Below are 21770 nucleotides of genomic sequence, written 5' to 3'. Positions count from 1 at the left end.
ATTGGCTAATTAATTGATTATTGATCAAAAGAGCTTAACCGTTATTAAGGACTAATGAACTGTAATTAAATGTAATTGGGATTAAATTAACGGAGATCATTTAACAGGTAAAATAACTAAGAGTAATTAACTTTAATTAATTAAATACAACTGTATTATTATAATTAATTAATTAAAATTACGTCCAATCAACAAACGACAACGAAATGTTAGAAACAATAATCAGCTGTGATTATCTGCACTTATTTTAACTGAGTATACAATGAAACCTCTCCACAACGGACACCTACGGGGACAGGACAAACAAAACCACCCCAACTCTGCTCGTTGGGAAAAACCCATATTTACTCGTATTATGAGCACTGTGGGATTGAAGGGAGTTATGCCCTGGTACCGAGAATCTGTTGGCCTAATCTTTAAATTTTATTGTACGGTCTAATCTCGGGACCGCTTTACCTATCACCTGTCTGTTGTGAAGAGGTGATTTTACAAAGAAACTAACTAAAAATGCGCCAATTTTACTGTCCGTGTCTGTTGTTTGGAGGATTCTTTATCTTAAATGACCTATTTTATGGGTTGGGACAGTGAAAATAGTCCGCTGTTGGGGGGTGTTCGTTACAGGAGGTTTCACTGTAATTAATTATTTAAAAAATTGTAAACTAAATATGTATTGTGTATCTGCAAGAAGTACAAGTACATTTAGACACATTTGATGATATTTAAAATTAAAAATCAACAGTTGATTACATTTAATTGCTGTGAATTTGGGTAAATTACATTTGTATAAATATTGAAATAATAATAATTTTCTAAAATGAAACACCCTATACCGGGTGTCTGAAAAATGGCGGGTTAACTCTCTGCTACGCTGCATTCAACTGGCGAATCTGGAAAAAAATAATCAAAAAATTCCTTCTCACGTTTTGGTGGAGTTATAATGATTGGAGAATTCCTTCTTTTGCTACATAACAAATAAACAACACATTCACTAATAACTACTAAGTTCTAATAAACCTTTTAGTGAATATTTCTCTCGCCCATGTTGTATTTGTAATAATTTGAAAAAATTCCATTTGACAACAATGTTTGCTTGATATAAAGCGAAGGTACAAATCAGCAAAAATCGAGTTAAAAATGTTTGACGTATCAAAACTTGCCCCGCCCACCCACCCTCGCGTTTTCAAAATCCTACGTTTAAAAATTCGCAGTTAATTTTAGGTCCCCTGGTGTTTTATTTTAGGATTAATTTAAAGGAAACTAATGTTTTGTTGCTGGATGAACTTGAAAAAGTCTTTAGAGCTTCTAATGTTTTACTTTTTAAGAATTTGAAAAAGTTTTGAGTGCCGTAGTGTTTTTTTTTTAATTCGAGAGAGTCTTGGCTACCCATGGTGTATTATTTTGGGAGCCCACCGAGATTTTTTTTGTAATTGTTTTGGATTTTCGTGTTCTGTTTTTGGAAAATTCAGACCTGACCTGTTTTTGAGTTAATTTTGGGGCCTCGTTTTTTTTTATTTAAAACAATCTTATTAGAGTTCTAGGTATTCCGTTTGGAAAGAATTTGAAAGTGCTTTGGACTCTCTAGCGTATTTTCTTATAAGTTAATTAAATTTCTTATTAGAGGATACGTCATTTGCTAAAACCAGTCGTATCTTAGCAGGTACTAACACCACCCACCCGCCCTCTCTTTTCTTAGAGGATATCTAATTTGCCAAAATCAGTTTTATCTCAGCAGGTACTAGCCCCGCCCATCCGCCCTCTTTTTCCTTACAGGATATCTCATTTAGGAAAGTCACTCTTATCTAGCAAGAATTAGCCCGGCCCACCCTCTCTTTTCTTAAAGGGTATCATTTGTCAAAGTCAGTTTTGTCTTAACAGGTACTAGACCCGCCCACCCGCCCTCTATTTTCTTAGAGGGTATGGCATTTGCCAAAATCAGTTTTATCTTAGCAAGTACTAACCCCGCCCACCCGCCGCTTATTTTATCAGAGGATTGTCATTTGCCAAAATCAGTCTTATCTTAGCAAATAAAATTAATTTTGGCAAATGACATACCTTTTAAGAAAATAGAGGGCGGGTGAACGGGGCTAGTACCTGTAAAATAAGAGCGATTTTGGCAAATGAGATACCTTCTAATAAAACAGAGGGTGGGTGGGTGGGGCTAGTATCTGGTAAGATAAAACTGATTTTGGCAATTGACTTTTAAATAAAGTTTTAACAAACAGTCTAGTTAGTTTATAAAAAATCAAACTTTACAATTTAGGAATCACCACCTGTATTTGTTTTTGCATCTTACTCTATTTTTTTGTTTTCTTTCTTTCAACATGTCGGTGTGTCCCTTGAAAAAGTAAAAAGTCAAGTATCAACCTTAAATACAGAAAATACTTGACAAAAATGAAAGAGAAAAAAAACAGAATAATATGCAGTAATTAAATTAAATTGTGACAATTTAAATTTGTATGTTAAAACCAAATTTTATTTATACCACAACAAAGCGGGAATCCGTATTTAACTTTCCACAAGAGAGGTTTCAAAAATAACCTTATTGTAATATTTTTTTGTAAACCCTTTCATTGCTAAAAAAATTTAACAAAATTGGAATAACTTTTCGACTTCGCGTCGGAATTTGGAAAATAAATTCTGGTTATAAAGCCTAAAAAGAGAGCAATCTGAATATATAAAAATATATAGGGTAATGTAGTGGAAAGAATTAAGTTGTGTTACGGTTTAAAAACAAAACACTCTGTATAGTTGAAAATAATTTTGGTATATGGTCCTCAAATAACTGTACAACTTTAATCCTCGACCATTTTTTTCTAGTTCTAATAATAATTAATGAGAAGATATCGAGCAGCTTACTTATTGACACACCCTGTATATAAATATAACAAAATAATAGAACAACCTGTATTATATTACTGCATCTTACTCTGTTTTCTTTTTTTTTTTAGTTTAGTAAATTTTTGCAAAAAATGTTTAAACACCGCACTACTATATAAGGCAGGTAATCTATAAGAAAAAATTAAAAAAATAGTAAATTTATTGAATTTATTCCGCTAAAGCGTCCAAGTAGAGGATGCCATTTTTTAGACGCTTTTTTGTTTTTTTATCGTCTTTGCAAATTTTTCGAAACGTTTTCGAAAATTACATCGCCGTAATATTAAATTAATGAAAATTGTCATCGAGTTTTTGACAGTTGGATAATAATTATAATAATTATCCAACTGTGTTGTAAAATTTAATATAAACCTCACACATAATGTTGGCGTTAAATAGTAGGCAACAAGTTTAACACATATTTTATTCCATACTTCGATCGTAATTTTCTGAATATTGCACATGGACAAAAATTATAAATACCACAAGAAGTCATAACCGATGTATGTTGTGAGTGGAAAATGAACCTTCTAATTTATCGTTTAGAGCTGTTTTATATTTTTTATTATGTATTATAACGCTCAAATAAACATTATTATTAATTTATTTAAATTAGCTCTGTTTCATTCTGAGGAAAGCACTAATTCTTAGGAAAACAATATGCGTTCATTGAATAGGTTTTAGCAATGCTATAGATAATATTTAGCGACTTAGCGAAAAGTGAGCCACCGTTCTGCAACAAGATAGAGAAACCAGTGGAATAAAAAATGTAGAAAGTACAATTATTTTATTATTACTTTACTATTATTAGATTATTCGCGTTACAACTACATTTCTTATTTTTAAATATTACCCATGACTAATTCCTTTTTAACCAAAAACCGCTTCTGGCATTCCCTCGACGACCGACAAACGGAAATCGCTAAAGTAACATAGATAAATTGAAGGGAATAATATATTCAATTTCCTGCCAACGGCATTCAAAAGACGTTCCATTTTTACTGACCGAATAAACATACTATTACAGGCCCCAGAAAATAAAATCCTGCAAATACCGTAAAATCCACCAAACACATAACCAGTTTTAAGTACCTTCGTCAGGAAATTACGCTCCCGGAAATTCACAGTAAAGCAACTTTTGTTGAGAAAATACCCCACGACATATTTAAACATTTGAGTTTGAAAGACCATCAAAAATTTTAAGGGTGTGTTTTCTGCAGAGCTTACACCGTCCACGAACCATTCTATACATCCCGGGAAGCTGAATATTTTTCTAAAGATTTATTACAGCACTTTGCGATGGAAGAAGCCGTATTTTCCAAATGTATAAAAATCACGGCACATATTTATTTTTTCGCTTTACCTCCCCGACACGCAAGAACTGAAACTTCTGAAACCCCAAAGCCCGATAAAACTTTGATGTTTCACCTCAAATAAACGTTTAATTTCGCGAAAGGCAGAACACGAATCGGCGAAAAGCTCAACACATTAAGCCCCGTCTACTAAGAAATCCCACATAAGACAAAAATGTGATTCTGATAAGCTCTTATTGATTTGATGAGTTACGAAAGTAAGTTCTTTTCTTCTCGAACGAGTTTCAGGTGAGGCTGGCTGTAGAATTTTGAGCAGGACGCCGCCGAACAGACGATAACTTTTTATGTGCTTTGTTTTCGGCTCGAATTTAAATATTTATATTTCTGGGTACGAAACGAGCGATGTATGCAGTGTGGACACGCATGAGGAACTCCCCCTAAATGCATCAAAACGCTTCATGCAGACTCGTGGTCGCTCTACTTTACACAAACAATTCGCTACCAGTTCGGTTTCAGACTCTGCCGCTTATTTTACCTCTTACAGTGCATGAGGATAATTTACCGTAATTTGCGGAATAACGACGGCAAGGAGCGAATCTCAAACAAATTGCCTGCTCAAGCTTTCAAGCTCAGGATTGTTTAGTGTGTGTGCTGCGGTTCGGGTTGATTAAATATTCAAGTAAGTCGATTTCGTTCCTGGTTTAATATTTATGAATGACTGACTCCATTCGCACCATTATTAATATTTTAATAAATTAAATCGTGTAGATAAGAGCTATCCGCTGCGAAACTAACTAGTGGTGTTGTGATTATTGATAAGTTGAGAACGGATTCGTTTTCGGTTTTGTTGGCAAGTTTGTAACAAGTGTAGGAACACGTGTTTTTCAAGAACGACACTTTTCCAAGTTTATTTCGTATGTTCTTTTCCGTTGTGTAAAGTTTCGAACTGATACTTCGTGTCAGAAAATAAAGTCTGCTAGGTTTTAGAGCTACGCAAAATTTAACAACACAATTAACAAGATTGGGTTTCGAAATTTATAATATTATTATATGTGAAGTTGTTACAAAGTCATCAGCTAACGATCTTTTTTTTTTAAATTAATCGTAAAACAATGACTTTATGAAGAAATTGACTAATTAATAGAAAATGAAAATTAACATGGAGAAGGTCTCGCTACAATACATGAAACTGTGTAAGATAATTAAACATTACATAATTTCAAAGACTTGTGAAAATATATTAAAAAATAATTGGTTCGAAAAGCAAAAATACCTATATTGCTGTACAAGAGAAAGAGAGAGAGATATATATATGTCAGATGTTATCTCAAATTTAAGAAGCAATGTTTTACTTGTAGTTAAAGATCTCAGACAGCGATAAAAATTACGCTTACGTACAAGGATTAAATAATACTGGACACAGAACTGTTCCCAAGGAGTTTTCCTTTGTTTTGTACTTTTAAATACAGCCGTCCTTAACACATCTATATCTAACTTTGCTTTTTATAAAACAAAGTATTTATGTTCTTAATGTTCATATTATTATTAATAAACGTTCTCTAACTTTTATACCAAACTTAATTTTAAAATTATTAACAATTTACGAAACCAAAATGAGTTGAATTTCAGTAAAAGACAATATGATAGGGGTTGTAGATTTAAATAAGTGGGCTTTTATCCATTTTGACTGTAGTTGTGTTCAAATATTTACAACGTGAGTTCTCCAACAATATCCCCTTAAGGCTGATGTTACGCTCAAATCGGCTAGAAATAGCGCCGACTGATCTTCCATAAGAATCAATCGTACAATACTGCTTAAACCGCATACGGAAAAAAAATTATTCTGTCTTAGTTTATACTATTTTGTAAAAATCTGTCATTTTTGCAAAAACTTTCTTGTCAACTAGAGACACTTTTAACGCTTTGAAAAACTCGTTTTTCAAATTTTTGAAAAATATGATTTCACTTTCCTCGCTTATTTAAAGTGATACTGTAAAAAATATTTCGGGTTCATAATCTGCAGATGATTCTTTAAAAATTAGAAATTTTTTTGTTTATTAAATAAAGCCACGATAAAAAATAAAAGAAATTTTTGGAAAATGTTCACCAACAGTTAGTTGTTGGTTAGTTGAAGAGATATTACAGAAACCATTTCAGATTTGAAACCTGTGGAAAATTCTTGGTAGGTTTAAATCTTTTTTTCCGGTCCGCTAGAGTCAACTTTAATATTAAAAAAAAGAGCAATTTTTGAAAAATGTTTTATAAAAGAGTTATTACACAAAATATCTCTCCATTTTTTTGTCTGAATAGATACACTTCTAAAGTTCCTACTATTTTTTTTTTTAATTTTTGGTAGTTATTAAATTTTCTCATTTTGTCTATAGATTAGTTCTTTCTCTTCTTTAATCGAGTCATTTTGAACGCTTTTAAACATTTTTTGATTTTTTTTATTTTGTTTGTTGTTTTCCGAATTATCATTTGTAAACTCGTACTTCTTGCCTCTCAAATAGAAGCACTTTTAATCCTTTCAAAAAACCACTTTTCAAATATTTCAAAAATATTTTCTCACTTTCTCGTTTATTTGAGGAGATATTACATAAAGGACTTCAGATTTGTAATCTGCGGACAATTTTCGATAAACTATCTATTTTGCTGTTTGTATAGATCCACTTTTAACGTCCCCAAAATTATTTTTGAAAATGTTTGGAAGTTATTTTCTCATTTTATTCAAACAGTTGAAGTGATTTCGCGAAAAGGATTTCAAATTCATAGTCAGCTTAGAGAAATTCTTTTTTTGCTTTAATAGAGCCGCTTTGAACAGTTTTAAACATTTTTTAGAATTTTTTTATTTTGTTTCTCGATTTCTCAGTTATTTGAAGAGATATCGCGAAAAGGATTTCAGATTCCTAATCAACAAAGTGTCACTTATAAACTCGCACTTCTTTTCTCTCAATTAGAGGCACTTTTGACCTTTTCAAAAAACCGCCTTTTAAATTTTTGAACAACGTTTTCTCACTTTCATGGTTTATTTAACGAGATATCACATAACGGACTCCAGATTTGTAAGCTGCGAATAATTCTCGATAAACTGTCTATTTTTTTGTTTGATTTTTTAAAGTCTCCAAAAAAATTTTTGAAAGTTATGTTTTCATTTTATTCAAATGGTTTGAAACGATCTCGCAAAAACAATTTCAAATTCATATTCAGTTTAGAATTCTCTATAGACATTGTTTGCTCTAATGGAGCCGTTTTGGACAGTTTTAAACATTTTTTACATTTTTTTTTAATTTGTTTCTCGATTTCTCGGCTATTTGAAGAGGTATCGCGAAAAAGATTTCAGATTCGTAATCCACAAAATATCTTTAAAAACTCGTACTTCTTTCCTCTCAATTAGAAGCACTTTCAACCCTTTCAAAAAACCACTTTTCAAATCTTTCAAAAATAATTTTTTCTCACTTTTCTCGTTTATTTGACGAGATGTTACATAAAGGACTTCAGATTTGTAATCTGCGGACAATTCTCGATTAACTATCTAGTTTTCTGTTTGTATAGATCCACTTTTAAAGTCCCCAAAAAAATTTTTGAAAATTTTTGGAAGTTATGTTTTCATTTTATTCACACAGTTGAAGTGATTTTGCGAAAAACATTTCAAATTCATAGTCAGTTTAGAATTCTCTGTAGAGATTTTGTTTTTAATAGGGCCATTTTGGTCAGTTTAAAGATTTTTTAGAATTTTTTTATTTTATTTCTCAATTTCTCGGCTATTTGGAGAGATATCGCGAAAAGGATTTCAGATTCGTAATCCACAAAATATCATTTATAAACTCGTACTTCTTTCCTCTCAATTAGAAGCACTTTTAACCCTTTCAAAAAACCAGTTTTCAAATCTCGCAAAAATATTTTCTCACTTTTGTCATTTATTTGACGAGATATTACATAAAGGACTTCAGATTTGTAATCTGCGAACAATTCTCGATAAACTATCTATTTTTCTGTTTGTATAGATCCACTTTTAAAGTCCCCCAAAAAAAAATTCAAAATTTTTGGAAGTTATTTTCTCATTTTATTCACAGTTGAAGTGATATCGCGAAAAGGATTTCAAATTCATAGTCAGCTTAGAATTCTTTTTTTGCTTTAATAGAGCCGCTTTGAATGGTTTTTAATTTTTGTTATTTTGTTTCTCAATTTCTCGGTTATTTGAAGAGATATCGCGAAAAAGATTCGTAATCTACAAAGTGTCATTTATAAACTCGCACTTCTTACCTTTCAATTAGAGGCACTTTTTACCTTTTCAAAAAACCGTCTTTCAAATTTTTGAAAAATATTTTCTTACTTTCCTGGCTAATTTAAAGTGATACTGCAAAAAATATTTCAACGACCGATTCTCTAAAAACGAGCAAATTTTCCGTTTTAGTAAACCAACGTTTTATAAAAAAAAAAGAAATTTTCGCAAAAAGTATTTTTTTAGAATTTTTTTAAAAATAAGTTCTCATATTCCTCGTTTATTAAAGAAAAATTACATCAAGGACTTCAGATTTGTAATCTGCGGAAAGTTCTCAATAAACCATCCATTTTTCTGTTTGAATATGTAAAAATTTGTTTGAAACAAAGATCTGTCATTTAATTCTTTACCTCACTTTAATAGTCCATATACATTTTGTTTTAGCTTATAGCAGTAAAAAAATTCACACAATCACATTTTATGACTTTTCGAAGATTTGATTTGTTGTGCTGTACTCCAAGGCGAGGGAAGTTCTACCTAATACCATATTTTTAGAACAAAGTGAATAAAAAAGGAATCGTTTACAAAAAATATGTTACTTCCAGAGTAAGCGTAAGGTAGACTCCTAGAATATGAAACAGTAGGTCTGCCGTTCTCCCTGTCTGTCTGTCTGTCGTCTCTTATTGTCAAATTTTATATGAACGTTCGGAAATTCATGTACATGCTAACCAAAATTTGTGCGCTCATTCCCACCAACAATTTACTGACACCCTCTTGTACTTGTGGTTTATGAATCCGCCTTGAGTTTTTACCCTAGCCATCCAAATTTTCACAAAAAAAAGATCCAGACTGTATAATAACCTTTTATAGATGGCACAGGGGTTTGAATTTGTATCGCCTAAGGTCGCGCGTTCGAACCGCTCATGGGATTTTGTTTTTTTTTTTAACTGTAATATACAGGGTGATGAAAAAATGACGGAAAAACTCGATGGTACGTCGTTAAGAAGTCTTCGAAGAACTCGAAAAATATTGTTAAGTTTTGATCATATTAAACTTTAAAGTTGAAGAATTAATTTCGTAATTCTGATGTTTTAATGTGAATTTAATTAAAAGTCTAAAATTCCAATAAAAATGGTCTAAAACGACATCTGCCAACAGTAAAAAATGGTTTTATGGGTCGTAATGAAACAAATTATTATTAAATTAATAATGACATAAAATTCATTAACACAGATCAAAATTACGAAGTTTAATATTTTCAAAAGATTGATGCAGGGATTTTTTTAAACCATTATTTTCAAATTCTTCAGTAGCCTGTCAACAACATACCATCGAGCTCATCCGCCATTTTTTATCATCCTATATATATTATTGAATTTATAGAGGTAATCATAAAAATAAAATTTTATAATTTTTGAAGAAGCGGAATTTATTTTCAGCAAATTTTTTATTTCGTATCTGGTAGCAAAAACCCACTGTAAGTTATAGCATTACTCATACTTCTTTAATAAATATGCTTTCATGAAACGATATATGTATTTTTTTAATTAATTCGTCTCTAGTGTCACATTGTACATACCAAAGTTAATATATTTACCCTCACCAAAAAATAACGACGATTAGAGTACAACTTTAAAATTTGTTTCATCAAATATTCTTTGTACTCACTTACATCTAACTCTTAAAACTATTTACCATACATAACAATTAAATATTTGAAAGTATGTCATAACTTGTTTGTAATTGTGCTTACTGTTACCCTTAACCGCACCGCTACATTCATTCTCATGAATTTCAACAAAAAAGTAATAAAATTTTTCAAACAACGAAGAATCCAAAATAATTGTGCCACGAATTAAATATTTGCAAATTCAGTTCATCAAAATAACTGGAGTTCAAAAACTTTAAAAATGACAAAGCGACCCAATAAAAATTTCAATAATTGGCACTTTGATGTCTTTATGACTTGTTTCCCCAGTTCTTAGTTGTCAGCAGATGTAATCTAAATCAGTTAGTCTTATTACAAGTGTTCACTAATCATTTACGGTTTCAGGCAAAACAGAATCCAGTGAGCATTTTATTTATTTCCTATCATTATCATTGCTTCTGGTTATAGGTCGCTGCTGTACTTGCATGATTAAATAAGAACACAAAAAGTAAAATTAATGTTACCTACACTAGTTTTTGCGAGAGCAAGTTCATGCTTTCTTGATTTCCAAAGTAAAAAGTGCCTTATTACTTCTATTACTTAAATATAATATACACACGTAACTATTTTATTAAAAAATTATTATCATTACCGCTAGGGTCCGAGCACTAAAAAAGTATTGTTGTCTGACACTACCAGGAACAATAATAAATAGTTGTTTCCAGTGATTTTTATATAATTAATTCTGTCAAATAGAGTGTAAAATAACTGTTTGTGACATCTTCATAATCGGCAAAACCTAACAAAATCGCTCTTAATTGATTACTTTGTGCCCAATTAATTTTAGCCTTCGAGTGATTAATAGTAATTTTATTCAATTCGTTTAATGAAATATTGACCACATCAATGAAGAAACCAGTCTACGTTTTTTATAATTTCTCCAACTGCATGAGAGGTTTCTGCATTATTGATAATATTTTACTAACAATCTAAGTAAGTAGAACTTACTTTAGATGAGTATAATTTCACTCAAATGAGAGAGTGTTCACAGTCAATTTGTAGGTAAATAGGTACTGCAATATCAGCAAGTGCATTTTTCTCTAAGGGGCTTGCAGAAACAAATAGATTCGTTCTCGATCTTATATGTATGGAAAATGAGCTTCCTGTTTCCTTTTCATGCACATATAACTCAAGACAAAAGTAACGACATGTCAAACTCCATTTGCGTTATCTTCTTGCACGCGCACGTAATTAAAAATAGAAAGAGATAGATTAGCTCATCAGATTTACTGCTTCCATTAGTAATTGCCGTATTGCGTTTACTTTAACGTTTGTAATTCAAAGTAGAGTTAATTTCAGCGCATCAGTGCCGATTTGAATATTCAAGAAAAGTGTTCTAGTTCTTGCGGTTGCAGCAATTAAAGAGATCACGAAACCGTACGGACATCTACCTAATCGGGAAGCAGTAGTGTGACGCTAGAGATAATCGCGGTATAGTGCAGAAGTCTGATTCTGCGAGGTCAGGTTCGGATTTTGGACGTTGAATCACTAAAATTGGCACTGGCAACGTTGCCGGGTGTATTTTCGAAGAAATTGTGGTGCTGATGAATTTTTGATTTTGGAATAACATAATGTATTAAAACTGCTACATGATAAGTGGTTTTTTTCTTTCTGAATCGGGGGATCTTTATGTTCTCTAGACGTTTAGTGATCGCTAGGGCATGAAAAAGTAGGTCTGCCATTTCCGTCCATCCGTCCGTTCGTCTGCCTGTATGTCTGCATCTGCCCGAATTTTTATTACATATAAAGTCCTAACCAAAATTCTTATAATTTTTCGAAAAATCTGGATTTATAGTTACCTTCGACCAAATTTTTGATACCTATCACATTTTTTCGTGTATTCATTTTCTTGAATTTTTTCCATTTTTCAGGGTTTCGGTTTTATAATTTTTCGTTTTTTTACCTTTTCAATTATTGAATTTGAAATTTTTCAATTTTGCTGTTTTTCAATATTAAAATTTTTTATTTTTTGATTTTTCTGGTTCTCAATTTTTAAATTTCCAATTTTAAATTTTTCGTTTCGTCCATTTTTCAATTTCTTGATTTTTATTTTTCATTTTTCCGATTTTTTTCATTTTCGTTTTCTCGATTTTACATTACAATTTTTCGTTTTCTCATTTGCTTTATTTTTTCAATATTTCTTCCGATTTTATAATTTTTCGTTTTTCAAATTTTCAACCTTCGATTTTTGGATTCCTCGATTTTCCAATTTTTGAATTTTAATTTTTTTTACAATATTTCGGTTTTTTTGCACTTGTTCGATTTTTAAGTTTCCCAATTTTTAATGTTTCAATTTTTCAATTTTTCGTTCTCTCAATTTCTCAAGTTCTGAATTTACACTTTTTAGATTTTTCAAATTTTTCTTTTTATACTATTTAAAAAATTAAAAAAAGGAAACAAACTGAAAAAACGAGAAATAGCAAAATCGAATAAGTGGAAAATCAAGATATTGCAAACTAAAGAACTTAAAATACGAAAAATTGGATCATTGAAAAACTAAAAATCGAGAAATTTGAAAACGGAAAATCTAAAAATTGAAAAATCGAATAAATGAAAAATTTTTAAAACCCAACAATTGAAAAATGGAAAAATTCTAAAATCGAAAATTGAAAAAGTGAAAATTTTAAAAATTAGTATTATTATTAAATATTTAAAACGAAAACTAGAAAAATTGCAAAAATCAAAAATTGAAGAAACGAAAAATTGAAAATGCGACAAATTGAAAAATGAAAAAATAAAAAATCAAAATGAAAATTGGAAATCTAAAAACTGAAGAAACCAAAAATTAAAGAAATGCCAAATTGAAAAATTAAAAATCGATAAAATTGAAACATCGAATAAATGAAAAAGTCTTAAAATCCAATAATTGAAAAATCGAAAATTCTAAAATCGTAAAATTGAAAAAGAAACGAAAAATTAAAAAATCTAAAAGTTGAAATATTCAAAAATTAGAAGAGAAAAAGAAAAATGATCAAATCGGAACAATGAAAATTCGAAAAGTTGAAAAAACAGAGAAAATAATAAACTGAAATGAAAAATTGCAAATTGAAAAACTAGAGAAATGGAAAATTGGAAAATCCTTAAATTGAGAAATTTCACATTGAGAAAAGAAAAACTGAAGAAACGAAAAATTGAAAACTCGTGACAGTGCAAATCGAAAAATTGAAAAATTTGAAACTTGATTGAAACTTGAAAACCAAAAATCGAAAAATAATTGCAAACTGGAAAAATTCTGAAATCGTAAAAATGAAAAAGTGGAATATTTTAAAAATTATTATTATTACATATTTAGAAACAAAATAGAAAAATTACAAATCAAAAATTGAATGAAAACTCGAAAAATTGAAAAAATAAAGAAAATAAAAAACTGAAATGAAAAAAAGCAAATTGAAAAACTGAAGAAATTAAATGAAAAAAAAAACAAAAATCGGAACACAGAAAAATCGAAAAATTGTAAAAATGAAAAACCAAAACGCGAAATTGAAAATCGAAAGTTTGAAGAAACGAAAAACTGAAGAATCGAAAAATTCTAAAATGAAAAATCGAGTATGTGAAAAACTTTTAAAATCAAACAAAACAAATGCAAAATTACAAATCTGAAAAAACTGAAAAACCAAAAAATTGAAAAATAGAACAAACGAAAAGTTGAAAAATCGAGAAACTGAAAAAACAAAAATTGAAAAAACGGAAAATTAAATAATTTAAATCAAAATTTCAAATCAAAACATTGAAAAATCCAAAAATTTTAAAATTTCACATTGAAAAATAAAGAAAATAAAAGCCTAAATGAATAACTGCAAATCGAAAAACTGAAGAAATGAAAAACTGAAAAACCAAAAAATTGAAAAATTAAAAATTGAAATCTCCAAAAGTTGCAAAAACCGAGAAACTGAAAGATTTAAAATTAAAAATCGAAGTTACATGTCGCGTAAAATTGAAGAAACAAAAAAAATGAACAATTGAAAAATTTAATATCGAAACAAAGAAAAATTATACAATCAAAAATTGAAAAAATAAAGAAAATAAAAAACTGAAATGAAAAACTGCAAATTGAAAAAGTGAAGAAATGAAATTAAAAAAAAAAACAAAAAATTGGAACAGCAAAATCGAAAAATTGTAAAAATAAAGGAAATGAAAAACCAAAACGCGAAAATATGAAGAAACGGAAACCTGAAGAAACAAAAATTGTAAAATGTAAAAATCGAATAAATGAAAATGTTTTAAAATCCAATAAGATAATTGCAAAATTACAAATCAAAAACTACGAAAAATGGCAAATCGAAAAATTGAAAAATTTCACATTGAAAAAATAAAGAAAATAAAAACCTAAATAAATAAGTGCAAATCGAAAAACTGAAGAAATGAAAAACTGAAAAACCAAATAATTGAAACATCCAAAAGTTGGAAAATCGAGAAATTGGAAATTTTAAAAAATAAAAATCGAACTCACATGTAGGTGTAAAATTGAAGAAACGAAAAAATGAAAAATTGAAAAATAAATTTCATATCGGATAAAAGAACAGTTATAAAATCAGAACAATGAAAAATCGAAAAATTGAAAAAATAAAGAAAATAAAAAACTATAATGAAAAATGAGAATTGAAACACTGAAGAAATGAAATGCAAAAGAAAAACAAAAGTCGGAAGATAGAAAAATCGAAAAATTGTAAAAACAAAGGAAATGAAAAACTAAAACGCGAAATTGAAAATCTAAAATTTGAAGAAACGAAAAACTAGAGAATCGAAAAATTATAAAATTAAAAATCGAATAAATGAAAAAGTTTAAAAATCAAACAAAATAATTGCAACATTACAAATAAAAAATTGAACAAACGAAAAGTAGAAAAATCGAGAAATTGAAAAATCTAAAATTGAAAAAACACAAAATTAAATCATCTACAAGTTCAAAAATCAAAAACTTCGAAAAATGGCAAATCGAAAAATTGAAAAATCCAAAAATTGGGATATAAATAATTAAAACAAAAGTTGGAACATCGAGAAACTAGAAAATTGAAAAATTAAAAATCGAAGTTACATGTCGGCGTAAAATTGAAGACACAAAAAAAAATGAAAAATTGAAAAATAAAAAAAATTCGTATCGAAAAAGACAAAATAAAAAAAATAAAAAAACTGAAATAAAAGAAAGCAAATTGAAAAACTGAAGAAATGAAATGAAAAAAACAAAAATCGAGACGTAGAAAAATCGAAAAATTGTAAAAATACAAGAAATGAAAAACCAAATCGCGAAAAAATCGAAAATTTGAAGAAACGAAAAAGTTTTAAAATCACACAAAATAATTTCAGATCAAAAGTTGAAGAAACGAAAAATTGAAAAATGGAGAAACTGAAAAATCTGAAATTGAAAAACGGAAAATTAAATAATCTAAAACTTCAAAAATTAAAAAATCCGAAAAATGGCAAGACGAATAATTGAAAAGTCTAAAAATTGAAAAATTTCACATTGAAAAAAGTAAAATTATAAAATCAGAACACTGAAAATTCAAAAAATTGCAAAAAATAAAGAAAATAAAAACTTAAACAAATAATTGCAAATCGAAAAACTGAAGAAATGAAAAATTGAACAACCAAAAACTTGGAAAATTAAAAATTCAAACATCAAAAGTTGGAAAACTCGAGAAACTGGAAAATTTAAAAATGAAAAATCAAAATGACATGTTGGTGTAAAATTGAAGAAACAAAAAAAAATGAAAAATTGAAAAATTTCAAATCGAAAAATTGAAACGAAAAACTGAAAACATTGAAATTGAGAAAACAAAAAATTATAATTCAGAACATGGAAAAATCGAAAAATTCTAAAAATGAAGAAAATAAAAACGCGAAATGAATAATTGCAAATCGAAAATGTGCAGAAATGTACAATTAAATAATAATCGAAAAATTGAAAAATTAATAAATGAAAATTTGAAAAATTTTAAATCCAATAATTGCAAAATCTAAAAATTGAAGTAACGAAAATTAAAAAAATTGAAACATCCAAAAAGTCAAAAAATTTTAAAACTCAAGAAATCTTAAACCAAAAAATTGCAAAATTAAAAATTGAAGAAACGAAAAACATGAGAAACTGGAAAATCGCAAATCGACAAATTGAAGAAACTAAGAATTGAGAAAACAGAATTATATAACGGAAACAACGAAAAACAGAATAATTGAAAAAATAAAGAAAACAAAACGAAAAATTGCACATCGAAAAATTTAAAAATTAAAAGTTGAAAATTCGAAAAATCGAAGAAACAAAAAGAAATGTAAAATTGAAGAATTGAAAAATTTACTGATTTTTACGTTATAGAAGTTATTAACAAAAATCTTTATTTTACAACTTAGGGATTTGTTGGGTTGCACTTCAGGCACGAAGGAAGCTCTATCGAAATAGCTTTCGACCAATTCCTTATTTTCTTTTAGGCAACTATTTTTAAAAAATATGATGAGCTTCCCAGAACTTGTTAAACCAACTGAATCACCAGATGGAAAATCACACGGCCAACAACCCCCATTTTAACGAAAACGCGGTTTTCCCTCCCATCTTGCTTCAACGAATTTGCCTCGAATTCGGATACGGCCGAAGCTCCGAGGCCCCGTCACAAATTTCCGTAATTTCGTGCTATCGTGACTTCATTTCCTCGATAATACACCTGCGTCCGGTAAATCACCCCAGCTTACCATTGCCAATGACCTCGGACGCAGTCACTGTCATAGATAATAACAAAAACGTACTCATATGAATAAGCACGTGCGATTGTGAAAATTCATAAACGGTGGTTCCTTTACAAGCGTAATCATAGAGTGAAGAACGAAGATTCGAGCAACAAAGTGTGAGCTGGGGATTTGATCGATCAAACGTAATCCCGAAGGGAAATTTTATTATTCGCATGGATACAAATTGCGGAGTCATAAATAACAATGTCGATCTCACGAAACTTTATTTGCGGTTAATGATAGAGGTAATTGCTCCGTCTGTTTTACTTTGGAAAGTATCTGTTACAATTGTGCGATAAACAATGCGCAATTAAGTTGTTTTTGTTGGGCCGGCAACAAGGTGAAATATTGACTTCGTGTTCAATATGTTGCGAATTGATGTGGCTGGGATGAAAGGTATTCAAATTAAATATGAATATCAAGTTTAAAAATACATATTTCAGTGATATCAGTAATACAAATCTAGAGTGTATTTTTAACACTGATTCATATACCTGTTTAAATATATAACTAGTTTAAAAAAATAGAGTCATAAATCGAAGTTGTTATACAATCAAAGAGGAAGTTTACATACATTTTAAAAATCACACGCTCAAAAATACAGCCTCACTTCATCCATTTCTTTTTTGCTTAGGATAATAAAATTTGTTTTTACGTTAATTATAATTTGTCAAGGATATTTTCAACATACTCATAAATTCAAAGTAACAAAATATTTATATATTATATTTAACATAGTCTCTTTGATTAGGTAAATATTAAATTCCTACTACAACCTGTATTAAATAACTATGTTGAAAATATTAAAAATAAAAAAGTGCGTTTTTTTATTAATACAACCACATGCTGTAAACACCAATTTTAATGACATATTACATAGGATATACTAATGTTATTGAAAGTGTAATGACTGCTTTCTATTTTGAATGCAACCCTTTGAATTTCACCCCACTGTTCGATCTTTTACCTCGCACCGGTGCTAAACAATACGGTTTTCACATATTATGTCAGAAACTTGTTTATACCAACAGTAAAACTATCGGTCGCCGCCATACAATTATAATTACAGATTAAATTTAAGTTTAAAACAAAAAGAAAAAAGTCATTTACTTGTGTCGATTTTTTCAAACAGTGCTAGGATTTTTTTATGAAAAACATTCTGCTTCATATCGGTAAGTTACGGTAATTTTTTTACGCTTTTTGGGAAACTCCTCGATTATGATGGGACAACATAATTTATTTAAAAATAGAAAATGATATATGTACTTCCACTTTAGAAAGCTTTTCAAAATAATGGTACTAATATTAAATTAAGCATTACTAAACTCCCAATAAAATGACAAAAAAAAAACGAAACTACCAAAATTACAATTTAATATTGTCTAGAAAATGCCAACGTGGTTGGCGAAACGCGTCAACAATTTTATAATTTCGGCGTTGTAGGGGCAATAAACATTATATTTCTACACAAAGTCAGTCAAAGGCCACAGGGACTATTCTTTGAGTAGCATAACTTAAGGTAATTTTATTGCCTTATTAGAAGCGTACTTTATTTTTCAAAGTTCCGTACAACACTGAAAAGTTATTCCCATTTTTTTAAATTTTCTTTCACAATGCGAAGATTCACGAACAAATCGTTATAAGATTATGTTTAATACCTACTTAAGTTGCAATATTTTATGGACGGATAAATAAAGGTATGCGCTTTGTTGTAGTTCAATAAATTTGAGTCTTGATCTTACACTGTTTTTTTACTCAAAAACGTAGATACTATTGACTTTAGAGATAGAAAATACCTAACAAAAAGGAAAAAGATTAATAAACGGCATAAGATGACTATCCAGAAATTATACCTATGTATTTTTTATGTAAACACTCTATAGCGGATTAACTCTCCGCTACGCCCTTAACAATCAACTGGTAACTCTGGGAAAAATATTTAAAAAAATTTAGCCCCGCCCACCGGTTCTCTCTTTACTTAGAGGGTATCTCATTTGTCAAAACCACTCTTATCTTAGCAGGTACTAGCCCCGCCCACCCGCCCCCTCTTTTCTTAGAGAATATGTCATTTGCCAAAATTAGCCTTATCTTACCAGGTACTAGGCCCGCCCACCCACTCTCTCTTTTCTTAGAGGGTATCTCATTTGTCAAAGTCAGCAATTACTGATGACTAACTTTTACAAAAAATGATCAAAATTTGCAAAAATTTCAAGCTCACTTATATGCACAAGGCAGGATTTTGAACATCTTCTCTAGTGTTTAGTGGGTTATGCTTTAATGGATTTTTCTTTTGTTGGTTTTGTTTTTGTTTATAATTCATAAATCTTTTATTAAATTTTTTTTTGGTTTATTTATCAATAAAAAATAACAGGTTGTTTTATTAATAATAATGCACAACGATTAATGATTACTGCTTATGTTTATTGTCCTAAAAAAAAATACATAAATAAAAAGGGGATTTCAGTCACCATCGTTACTAAGAAATCAGAAAGTAAATCGGAGGTATTGTCTTTGTTATTTCTATTGCAACACCACCTGTTGATTTTGCTTAAAATTTAGCAATTGGTAACAGCTTTCGGTTGATTGACAACGGCTTTTAGTTAGAAAATTGTCTGAATATGAATATTGTCAAATTTACGATTAACAAATGGTGTTTCAATAGAAATGGCAAAGACTATATTCACGCATTAGGTGCGTGCAGTGTTGCCGACTTTACTCTTATAAAATTTAGTTTTTTTCGTAATCTACTTCATAAAGAATTTTGTTTTTATTATTTTTTAGGGGACTCCCAAAACCCCCTATATAATGTAATGGAGAGTTAATCCGCCATTTTCTAGACACCCAGTATAATTAAGATACACCTTTGAATATTTATCCATAAAATATTACAACACAGACGTTTTAAGAATAATAACACCGTGTTTTTTGTGAAACGTTGCATTGTTAAAAATTTCAAAAAAAGTTGAATAACTTGGAAATGTTGCATCGAAATTTCAAAAATAAAATACAGGTGCTTGTAAAACCTGTCAGGATATGAAAAATATATGGAGTGTTTAATTTTAGAGAGAGAAGCATACAACTTCTGTCTTTGAGTTTTTTGTTATCTGAAATTCAACGAAAAACAAAGATGGGTTTCAAATCTGTATATATACAGGGTGTTTACTAAACATGCGACAAAAATTGGTAGGGTTATTTATTGTTTGGGTTATTTTAAGATTTTTTGTAATTCGACGATTTTCAAAAAGACGCTTTTTTCCAAGGTACAGGGCGATAAAAAACAATCCTTTATTAATCCATAATGAAATGGTAGAAGTTTCCACCGCTCGATTTTTCGAAATTAATAATTTGAAGTGGTTAATTTTCAGGCCAGAATAGATGTCCGCTTAGAATCCACGGACGAGGGTCCATGAATCAAAAATTAAAAACAAATCCAGATCGCCCGAAGAGATTATTTTTTAGGGGACCGGAATTTGTATATACAGCAATTTTCACACAAATCGGTGTCCGTTTAAGGGAGATTGCTTGGCATTGTATAAATTTGAAAATTTTGACGAATTCGAAAAAAGTGGTAGACAATCCAATTTGAGTAACTTTGCATTGCTGAGTACATTTCTGGCGTCAGTTGTTGAATATCTTCACTCCTTTAGACGAAATTCTTCTTAAATCACTAGTCAAAAAGAAAACTCCCTGATTTGAAGGCCCATTATTTTGGAATGGCAGGAGCTTCCGATTTTTTGTTTTCATCGCTCGATTCCTCTAAGTTATTTAGTTGACATCGTTAATTTTCAGCCTAGAATCGATGTCCATTTGGAATCTACAGACCAAAATCCATATAAGACTATGTAATTTTGCAAGAGTGCCGATGAACCAAAAATTAAAAAAAAATCGAGATCGTCTGGAGACATTTTTAGAGTCCAGACTATTTTTCAAAGGGCGGGAATTTGTAATACAGCAATTTTCACACAAATCGGGGCCCGTTTAAGAGAGATTGTTTGACATTGTCTAAATTAAAAAATTTTGACGAATTCGAAAGAAGTGACCAAAAAAAATTTCCCATTTGAGTAGAATTCTGATTCCAGACTAAATTTGCGCCGCTGAGTTCGTTTCTGTGGTTAGCTGTTGAATATCTTCATTGTTTTGGACGAAATTATTCTCAAATCAATAGTCAAAAAAGAAATTCCAAGTTTGAAGAGCCATTATTTCCGAATGGCAGGAGATTCCGATTTTTGGTTTTCACCGCTCGATTCCTGGAAGTTATTTAGTTGAGACAGTTAGTTTTCAACCTGGAATCGATCTCCGTTTGGAATATAGGGACCAAAATATAAGACTGTGTCATTTTTCAGGAGAGTCAATGAATCATAAAATAAAAAAAAAACCCAGAGTACCAGGCGATATTTTTAGAGTCCAGATTATTTTTCGGGGGGCCGAAATTTGTAGATAAAGCTTATTTTCACACAAATCGGGGACCGTTTAAGGGAGATTCCTTGACATTGTATAAATTCGAAAATTTTGACAAATTCGAAGAAAGTGACCAAAAAAAAAAAAAAAATTCCATTTGACTAGAATTCTGTTCCCCATCTAACTTTGCACCGCAGAGTTTGTTTCTGGCGTCAGTTGTTGAATATCTTCATTATTTTAGACGAAATTGTTGTTAAATCAATAGCCAAAAACGAAATTTCAAGTTTGAAAACCCGTTAGTTCGAAATGGGAAGAGAATCCGATATTTCGTTTTCACCGCTCGATTTCTTGAAGTTATTTAGTTGCGATGGTTAATTTTCAACCTGGAATCCATGTCAGTTTGGAATTTACAAACCAAAATATAAGACTATTTAATTTTTCTAGAGCGTCAATGACTCAAAAATTAAAAAAAAATCGAGGTCGCCCGGAGACAATTTTAGAGTCCAGATTATTTTTCAGGGGGCCGGAATTTGCCAAACAG

The 21770-nt window shown here is 29.9% G+C and overlaps 1 protein-coding gene and 1 long non-coding RNA gene across 2 annotated transcripts in view; one reads left to right on the top strand and one right to left on the bottom strand.

The window, feature by feature from the left end:
- Nucleotides 1-21770, bottom strand: part of LOC135127129 (uncharacterized) — a 91746-nt gene that overhangs the window by 15424 nt on the left and 54552 nt on the right. The gene's annotated exons all lie outside the window — the stretch shown is intronic.
- The window catches only part of LOC135127118 (cadherin-23), a 71145-nt gene continuing 54081 nt past the window's right edge, over nt 4707-21770 (top strand). The window contains exon 1 of the mRNA XM_064053450.1: nt 4707-4866. The gene's annotated coding sequence lies outside the window, so the exon portion shown is untranslated. The remainder of the gene's footprint in view (nt 4867-21770) is intronic.

Source organism: Zophobas morio, unplaced genomic scaffold (genome assembly GCF_036711695.1).
Source record: "Zophobas morio isolate AGI-343-1 ecotype UQ-CSIRO unplaced genomic scaffold, CSIRO_AGI_Zmor_V1 ptg000011l, whole genome shotgun sequence".
In the NCBI taxonomy this organism is placed as follows: domain Eukaryota; kingdom Metazoa; phylum Arthropoda; class Insecta; order Coleoptera; family Tenebrionidae; genus Zophobas; species Zophobas morio.
The sequence above is the reverse complement of the archived record's forward strand: the minus strand, read 5'-3'. Positions and strand labels throughout refer to the sequence as shown.